Source organism: Nannospalax galili, unplaced genomic scaffold (assembly GCF_000622305.1).
Source record: "Nannospalax galili isolate Female #2095 unplaced genomic scaffold, S.galili_v1.0 scaffold1225, whole genome shotgun sequence".
NCBI lineage: Eukaryota > Metazoa > Chordata > Mammalia > Rodentia > Spalacidae > Nannospalax > Nannospalax galili.
This window is the reverse complement of record NW_008352717.1, coordinates 275,828-284,193: the sequence shown is the minus strand read 5'-3', so window position 1 is coordinate 284,193 and position 8,366 is coordinate 275,828.

The window sequence follows — 8,366 nt, the reverse complement described above, 5'->3', positions numbered from 1 at the left end:
GGGGGGGGGGGCGCAATATATAGCATTATTTCAAACGTTTTATCAGAGAGAGGGGTTCCTTATGCAGCCTAGGCTTCTCCAAACTCGGGGAGATCCTCCCGCCTCAGCCTCCCGATTGCGTGGATGGTTATAAGATTGGTATGTTCCACCACATCCAGTTTATGTGGTGCGGGGACTGAACCCAGGGCTCTGTGCCTGGTAGTTAACCACTTTACCAACCAAGCTACATCCCCAGTCCCTAACTTTTTCTTCAGTGCCAGAAGATGTAAGTTAATTTATTATACTGAATGCTGTCCTGTACAGAGAACGGTCTAATGTAGCCGAACTTTTGGTTTGGGATGAGCAAGTTTATTAAACACAGAGCAGGCACATTTGGAACACAGTGGTGGCGTCACCACTATGTTAGCCGCCATGTGGGTGTTGGGAACGGAACCCAGGTCCTCTGCACGAGCAGTCAGTGCACTTAACCACTGAGCCATCCCTCCAGCCCGAGGTTTTTTTGTTTTTGGTTTTTTTTAATATATTTTTTATTTTTGTGGGGTGTGCCTGCCACTGCACACGGGAGGTCAGAGGACAGCCTGCAGGACTTGGTTCTCTTCCACTATGTGGGTCCCAGGAATTGAACTCAGGTCATCCTAAGGTTTAGTGGCAAGTGCCTTTACCTGCTCAGCCATCTTGCCACCCTTACAACCCAGTTTCTTAATTGATCAAGGCAAAAGACATTTCACTAGAGATACAGATGTCAAAAAGATGCTACATTATGTGTTCCAAAGTTCCTGAAACCGTTCAAAGATGCAACAGAAGAGTCAGGCATGGTGTGGCACACCTTTAGTCCCAGCACTCAGGAGGCAGAGGCAGGAGAGGATCTCTGTGAGTTCAAGGCCAGCCTGGTCTACATAGCGAGTTCCAGGACAGCTGGTTCCAGGACCCCCCACAAAAAAAACCAAAAGGAGAGGAAAGGGGAAGGGGAAAGGGAAGTGTAATGGCCCCAAATGGAGCCCCCCAAATTGTAATAGCCAAAGTAACTTCATTTTGTATAAAGTAGCCACTTTAAACTTCAAAAGCTAGAAAAAGAGCCAGCTTCAAAGTTAAGCGCCTGAACTTAGTTGCTTCTCCGTAGAAGAGTGCTTTCTTTGGAGTAGCTGACCTTGGGTTTCCCAGACAGTGAAGCTGCCCTTAATCAGAGTGCCTTACTGCCAAGGTCTCTACACCTCGTTAAGAGAAGAACTAATACAAGCTTGCTTTGGCTTCTGTGCTTTGCTTATCTGCTAACCTGGGTGTCTTGACCATATTCAGGGCCACCTGGCCTTTCGTGTATGAAGAAATTCCTATGGTATTTGTGGTTTCACCTGTGGGGGCGTGTCCAGAGAAAACAGACTTCCTGAGACAGTGCCTAGGGAGGAAGATCCGCCTTCAATGTGGGCGGCACCTTCCATCTGCCAGCACCGTTAAAAAGAAGTCAGCCGGGCAGGAAAGCTGCTTGGGTTGTTGATTTTGCGGCGCTATCTTCTTAGACACCAAACTTTCCAGCCTTGGGCCCCACAGCATCTAAAGAGCTTCCAGGCCTTCAGCAACAGATTGCAAATTGGATTTGGGGGAAGAGCCTTGGATTGAGCGGCTTCCAGGTTCTGTGCCTCTCCCCGGTGCCCAGGGCTGTTGTTGGACTACCCAGGCCCAGTCTCCTAAGTCAATTTAACACACCTTTTATAATTCATATCCATACATTCTGTCGGCTCTGTTCCTCTAGAGAACCATGGGCTTTGTAAGGTCTCAGGCTTTTTGTTTTCGTTTTTTTTTCCTAACCAGGAGTGGTTCTGAAGAAACAGTCTAAGGATGAGTTTCCTTAGCGCACGTGGTGGTTTCTGGAGCCGGCTCTTCAACTGGACTAAGCTTGAAGATGTTGAAGACTGTCGGGATTGGGCAGACAACACTGACAGCCCTTGGCGAGAGCTGCTTAAAGAAATACTCGAATACAGTTGATCCCTCCGACTCATCGATTCTAAGTGACTGTGTGTATGATAGTTTTGAACATTTCTGGAAAACTAGGGACTTTGATGCTGTTGGCAGGTTGCTGCTGGCATCTCTGAATAAAGTAACAAAGGAAAAGAATGAGCTCAGAGAGATTTCTCAGCTCCAGATGCACATAAACAGTCTGAAGGTTTCTAAGTGTGTTCTGGGAGAGACTCTTCTCTCCTGCAGCCACAGAACTGAAGTTATGGAAAACCAGACATCATGAGGCTGGTTGATCTACAACGCAAGTGTAAGTCTCTGCCTTCCCATAAGGTGTCCACTGATAAAGTGAGGGCACTGATTGGTAAGGAATGGGATCCTGTAACCTGGGATGGAGATGTGTGGGAGGAGCCTGATGATGCTGCTCAAGGGCCTGAGGAAGCAGCCTCACCCTCTACAGTGTTGACTTCTCCACCTTTGCCTGAGGGAACTGACCCTGCATTGTTTGTGGAAAGGGCAATGACCTTCCCTAAAGGACCTGCCAAGCCAGACCAAGCTGAGGTCTCTCAGAACCAATCCTCACAACCCTTAGTTACTGCAGGACCTGTAAGGGAACCCAAGGCTCAGAATGCCCCTGTAGGAAAGATCTGCTGCTCTCCTAGTAATCTCAAGATGCTTTCTCAGTTCTGCCATCAGAAGAGGGAAGAACACGCCATTGACTGGATTTTAAGGGTGCGGGATGACGGTGGAAACCTCATAACACTGGATCAGGCAGAATTTACCTCTCTGGATCCATTGACCTATAATTCTCAGTTTAATATTGGAACTTGCACAGTCTAACAAGGTACCAAGAGTTTGTTTGATTGGTTAGCTGAATTATGGGTCCAAAGATGGCCTACTATGGATAAGCTGGAGCTTCCCTATAGACCTTGGTCTGAAATTAATGAAGGGATTCAAAGGCTTAGGAGAATTGGAGTGGTAGAGTGGATTTATTTAAGAGCTACTTTTCCACAGTGGGACTGTCCAGAAGATGTGCCCCTCACTAGAACTGCAAGGAATAGATTCATGAGGGAAACAGCAGGGGCCTTAAAGAGCTTTGTTCTTACTGTTCTCTATAAACCAGACCTGACATTTGGAGCCGCTGCTGCTCAACTGCCTGACTTAAAAGAAATGTGTGTAATTGTACAACAGGTTACGCAGGCCAAATATCGGTGATGTCTTTGTTCTTACTGTTCTCTATAAACCAGACCTGACATTTGGAGCCGCTGCTACTCAACTGCCTGACTTAAAAGAAATGGGTGTAATTGTACAACAGGTTGCACAGGCCAAATATCGGTGATGATGGTTTGATTCCTGTGGACCTGTGGTTCAGGCTAATTATTAAGTGTTTCCAGAAGTGAGATAGGAATCATACCTTAAATGGCTACCTTGAATCACAGCCCAACACTACTTTAGGGACTCAGAACCCCTTGAATGAAGTAAAGCAGGTCACCTTGAGGAAAGATTTTGCTAATGTTTCTCCCATCCTTCCTCAAAGGGACCTTTTACCTGGGTAACTGAACATTGGGGCAAAGGGAATAATCAGGCCTTGTTGGGGAGGTGGGTGGAGCTAGAGCATATACTGCTCTTGCAGAGGACCCAAGTTCAGTTCCTAACCCCCACATTGAGTGGCTCACAACCACCCAACTCCAACTAAAGAGGGCCTAACACCGCTGGTACCCAAACTCATGCAAACACATGTGCAAACACATAAATACACACACATACATACACATTATGAAGAATAATAATCTTTGAAATCAGACCTTCTGCCTACTGGACACACTGGCTTTGAACTGACATTGATTCCAGGAGACTCCAAACAGCATTGTGGCCCTCCAGTAAAAGTATGGGAAAATGGAGGTCAGGTAATCAGTAGAGCTTTAGCAAAGGTCTACCACACAGTGGACCTTTGAATCTCTGAATTCATCCTGTGGTTATTTCTCCAGCTCCAGAATGCATAGATGAGATGTATATCTACCTAACTGCTTCAAAATCCTCACAAGTGCCCTAACCTCTGGAGTATGGGCCATGTGCTGGATAGCTTTAGTATCAACTTGACACACCTGGGTTGAGGGAGCCACAATTGGGGAATTTCCTCTATTGGACTGGCCTATGGCCATGTCTGAGGGGCATCTTCTTGATGAGTGATGTGGGAGAGCCCAGCCCACTGTGGGTGGTGCCACCCCTGGGAAGGTGGGCCTGTGTTGCATAAGAAGGCAGGCTGAGCAGAGGCCAAGGAGCAAGTAAGCAGCATTCCTCCATGGCCTGCACTCCAGCTCCTGACTCCAGGTTCCTGCCCTGAGTTCCTACCTTGGGCTCCCTTATGAACTGTGACCCAGGAGATGTAAGACAAATAAACCCTTTCTTCCCCAAGTTAGTAGCGGTCAGAGCAACGGAGAAGCAAACTAAGGCCATTATGGGGGAAAGGCCAAAGTGCAATTGATCCCCATGTGCTGTTACTGTAAAAGATCTTGGGGTCCCAACAGCTAAAGACTACATAACAAGCAACAATGCCAGACAGGCGATACCTTCTTTTGAGTTGTTGGCCAGGGTGGCCAAAGAGATTCCCAGATAGTAACCCAGCATAGAACTGGGAAAATGAACAGCAGACCCCAATCTTATCCAAAGGAATATTGACAACTGATTACCGCTAGATGAGGAACAGCTGACCCTCCTAAAACAAAGACCTCTAGATAGGCGGACTAGATTCATCAGAAGGGCAAGTAGTGGGGAATGGCTGGGGGTGCTGACAACACAGCAGACAGTAGCAGGGATATCAGAGTATAAGGACTCTAGTGGGGGGAGGGAGGCTATGGGAGGGTGCTGTCTGGGAAGTGGGTGTAAAAATAAATAAATAAGCCACAGAGGAGCATTCCAAGCTGGGGGAACTGCAGTTGTAGAGAGCCTGAGGTCAGAGAGAATGTAGTATGTCTATTGTGGCTATACAGAGTCAGCAAGAGGGTGGTTGAGATTGGGACAGAAACATGGTTAGAAGTCAGATCATGAAGACTGGACAGTGCAGAAGAATTGAGTCTATTCTAGGTACTGTGGGAAACTTGAGAATTTTTAAGCAGGTTAACAATCTGATATGTAGGGTGTGCATCCGAGTGTACTAAAAAATTCATAACAAGCCAGGCGTGGTGGCACACACCTTTAATCCCAGAACTCAAGAGGCAGAGACAGGCGGATCTCTGTGAGTTCAAGGCCAGCCTGGTCTACGTACTGAGTTCCAGGACAGCTGGGGCTACAGGGAGACCCTGTCTCAAAAAGACCAAAAAAAAAAAAAAAACCCAAAAAAAAAAAAAAAAAAAAAAAAAAAAAAAAAAAACCCAACAAAACAAAAAAAAGATCTTGGCTCCAATGCTTCCCTAGTGTGGTCAAGGCTGCCTGCAGGTGAGACCCATGCAGGGCAACTAGAGCTATTTGTCCCCTACTAATGTACAGGGTACTTGGACTTGAACTGATGCTTCAGACATGCATTCAGTCCTCTGCGAGCATCAGAGGCAATGGGCATTGGAGGGTGGGTGTGGAGACAGAGCAGTGCAGTTGAAAGGACTGAGCTTGTCCTAGGCCCAGGCAATTATTTTCCAAGATTATGCTATGTATATTTCTCCCTGGAGTGAAGGTGGTTTGCGCAGTCTGTTGTTTCAGCAACCAGGTGTGACCAGTGGAGAGGCCAGCTGGAGCCTCTCAGAAACGGGAGCTAGCTCAAGATGGGTGAGCACAGATCTGCTCCCCATCACCCTAAGCTGGGAGAGTAGAGCAGCACACGCTGGCCCCATCTGAGTATGCCTGGAGTAGGGAGGTGCATGGCAGTCCTGCACCCCAGAGTAACATGTCAGGGTTGCTTATGGAGAATGGCTCTGCATTTGTAGAGAGCTAAGCAGTGTTTTCCCCCTCCACACCACTGAGCCCACCATTGCTCTTTTGATGGAACAACTGACAGAAGTGATAGGCTCACCCCATGCTGCTTGGACCTTGCTAACTTTTAGTATCCTCTTAGCTTCTTGAATCCCAAGCCCAATTGGCACTTGCTTGGAAGGGACTGCGGTGGGCATTGAGAGATCCTGCCCACCCTCTATACAAAGGTTTCATTATAAAACACTAACCCTTGAGCATCTTACAGATTTGGAAAAGCACCTGGAAGGTGAGACATACAAGCCCACTTAAAGGAGTGAGAATGGGAAACCCACAGCAGGTGCAGGGGCCAGGCACAGGTGTAAAATTCTTGGGAGTCTTCAGAAAAACAAAAGACGTATGTTCTCCCTCATATGTGGATCCTAGCACCAAATCCTTTTAAATTCCATGTTCTTTTAAGATGATGCTATATAGCAGTCTCTTTTGTGTGAAATAACTACCATCGTCACGACTTCAGCTGAGCCTGATCGCTAAACACTGTCACAATTCAGCTTGTTGATGGTTTTGCTCTTTCATTAAAGGAGGGGAAAGCAGTGTCATTGGACCCTCCCCGAAGTATCCAGCCACTCTTCTTCCTAGCCAACTGTATGTAATTTGGCCCTAATCACACATGGTCTCCTGGATTTGGAGATGATTAAAGTATATAATCTGAGGAATCCTGGGAAGAGAAGGCCTGACCCATGCTGGGTAAAGGCTTTTCAGTATGCATACCCTCGGGTCACTCATATACCTCAGCAACCCCTCAGTCATCTCTATAAGTAAGCTCCATAAATTCATTGGTTCCCCAGGAAAACTTTTATCAAACGTTGGTTTGACACTAAACCTTAGAAGGGGATAAACATTGCCTAGTATCCCCAGGAAAAGAATTCTCACAACAGATAGAAAATTTATTTGTTAATGTTATTATGTCTCATAATTATTACTATTATTTTTTTGGTCTTTTTGAGACAGGGTTTCCCTGTAGCCCCAGCTGTCCTGGAACTCACTATGTAGACCAGGCTGGCCTTGAACTCACAGAGATTGCCTGGAATTAAAGGCATGTGCCACCATGCCCAGCCCATGTCTCATAATTCAAGAGGGGTAGGACCATAGGAGAAAGGTATTATTAAAGGAGAAAGGGGGGAAATTGGGCACCTTAAGTGGGAAAACCATGATGGAGGGGTGAGACAATGAGAGAGATAAAAAATGCCTAACTTGTTTTGAAAACCAAAGGGAACCATATTACTCCTACAACCCACTGACAAATCAACTAATTTAAGGAACAAAATATATGTCTAGTCAAGGTTTATCTGAGAAAATTTGGTTTCTGTCCAAGCTTTACATAGCACATGGTAATTAAAAGCACCAGACTGGTAGAACTAACCTTCTTGGATGTTTAACAGACATACTTTGAGGCCTATACTAATTTGGTCAGAGGGACATAAAGGACAGTTTTTGCTCCTTGCCCTCCCAGGTTGACTAAGTTCCAGGGGACTATGAGCATCTCTCAAAATGTCCTGTATCTGTGATGAGTCACCTGTCCTCTTGTTCAGGGAGGCCATAGAGACCCCATCAGATGGACTTGAACCAGTGTCCAGTATACAAAGAGGTCAACACAGAGGAAACATTTCCTCCATGTGTCCAAGTGAAACCAGCTATGGTCAAGCAGGACCTTTGACAGGTGTTCACATAGATGGAACTGGTAAAAGAAAGGAGCTAGGGGCACCTCCCAAGCTCATGTGACCCCCCCTAAGGAACAGATCCTCAAATGACCTTAAGAGTGAAAATAAATTGGTTTATTTGGGCCAACTGTATGGTCTTAAACACCCAAAAAGAAAGTATAACCAAAGTTATCTAGACAATTATCTCTCATTGATGAGGTTGTTCCTAATAAGACAATGCTACTCAGATGTAAGACTTCAAATCTTGGTCTGCAATACTGTAGTGCCCACCTGTAGCTAAAGGAGACAACCCACTATTGTTCTAAAATGATGGATAAATTTGTTTTCTCCCCATCTAGAAATCTTTGTGAGGGAACTGACACTGATTCTAGCCACTCCAACAACTATCAAAGTGCCTGAAAACAAATCCTGAGTCCATCACTCTCAAGTCCAGCCTTGGCAAACAAAAAAAAATGAGGAAGAACCCAATAGAGGGATGCTTTTGGAAGCCCTTGTCAAGAAATCCCAATGGACTCTGATATGAACATTTGAAATTTGCCTTTTTCTGACTTTTTTCTGGTTCCCTGTCCAGAACTTGTAATGCTAACTACTCTTGCCTTTCCTTCTCCTTCACATCTCCTAGGCACCAGGGAAGGACTTTCTTTTCTCCCTACAGTGGAACTTGTAATGCTAACTACTCTTGCCTTTACTTCTCCTTCACGTCTCCTAGGCACCAGGGAAGGACTTTCTTTTCTCCCTACAGTTAAGAATTATGCCATTTGGGAGTCTTTTAGATAGACCCACTGAAGGGGTACC